Source organism: Dipodomys spectabilis, unplaced genomic scaffold (assembly GCF_019054845.1).
Source record: "Dipodomys spectabilis isolate Male_0828 unplaced genomic scaffold, ASM1905484v1 ptg000386l, whole genome shotgun sequence".
Classification (NCBI taxonomy): domain Eukaryota; kingdom Metazoa; phylum Chordata; class Mammalia; order Rodentia; family Heteromyidae; genus Dipodomys; species Dipodomys spectabilis.
Window position 1 is genome coordinate 2,909,384 of NW_024871063.1, and position 1,288 is coordinate 2,910,671.

The 1,288-nt window shown below is 33.1% G+C and overlaps 1 non-coding gene across 1 annotated transcript; it reads left to right on the forward strand.

The window, feature by feature from the left end:
* The first annotated feature begins 515 nt into the window (after nucleotides 1-515).
* LOC122096701 lies at nucleotides 516-627 on the forward strand. Its single transcript, XR_006145374.1, has one exon. It is a non-coding gene; the product is annotated as a U6 spliceosomal RNA (small nuclear RNA).
* Nucleotides 628-1,288: the final 661 nt, after the last annotated feature.

The following is a 1,288-nucleotide window of genomic DNA, read 5'->3' on the forward strand; positions in this document are numbered from 1 at the left end:
CTACAGTTTTAACAGAAACTGTGTAGTTAACATAGTCAACTCTTTATTCTGCTCCTTTACACAAAGACTTTGCAACTTCTCATTAGTAAGGTTTCAATAAACTCTGAAATGTACATACTTAGTAGTAGTTATGTGCTACCATAAATCTTAAATACTTTATAGAAAAGTATTATGACCTGCCAAACAGTCCCAGTTTTGGCATATATAAGCAAATTCCCAAAATTAAATATATTTAAAACATTAAATATTTTAACAAACCTTAACACTTGCTGCAGTGTTCATTATGACAGGTCCCTTGTATAGAATAATTGAATTCCTCCTCCTACACATCTCTTGAACAACAAATATCTGGAATTATTTTGTTTTTGGCATGTCAATCTTGATTTTTTCTTAAATGTGTACTTATGTAAGAAATACATGGTTCTAAAATTTCATGACAATTCTTTTAAACTTACGTTTTGTTGTATTGTCTAGTTTAAGAAAATCAATTACAATTTATATATAAAAAATGTTCTTTGCTCAATTCAGCATCACATACACTAACATTGGAATGATACAGAGAAGATTAGCTGGCCCCTGTGCAAGGATGACAGGCAAATTTCTGAAGCATTCCATCGCCCAATTTGTTAGGAAATGGAAAGACTTGGAAAAAAATTATTAAGTGAAGTAAGCCAAGTCCAAAGAAACGTAGGTCCCATGGTTTCTCTAATTTTCAATAACTAATATATGTCTGGGATAAGCAGAAAAGGTCAAAAGTTATGTGTATATGACCAGATAAGATTGTGTTAAGGGAAATGAACCCCAAGTTAGGGACACCAGTGGTTTTTTTTTTTTTTCTTGCTATTTTTTCTTACATATTTATGATGTGCAGTGTGTTTTTTTTTGTTTTTTTATATGTTCCTCCCCCATGCTATAACACCTGTTTTCACTGTATTTGAAGTTGGTGTGCCTACATCTTGTTTATATTCTCCTCTAATTTTTTGAGAGGAAGGACAAAAAAAACCAAAATGCTTAACTAGGGATACAGGTTGACCCATGTAACAATGAGATGCACAATACACTATGTTGTAAAGTGAACTTTACAATTGAGGCCGGGAAATGGAGGGGGTTAATGGACTTGTGGAGGTGGGAGGGAAGGGATGGTAGGGGAACAATAAAGGAGGAGGTAACAATGCTTGTTAGGAAATGTACTCATTACCTTGCTCATGTAATTGTTACCCCTCTGTGCAATATGTTTACAATAAAAATGTATAAAAATGTTCTGAGATGGAAGAGTTTATTTCCTTTA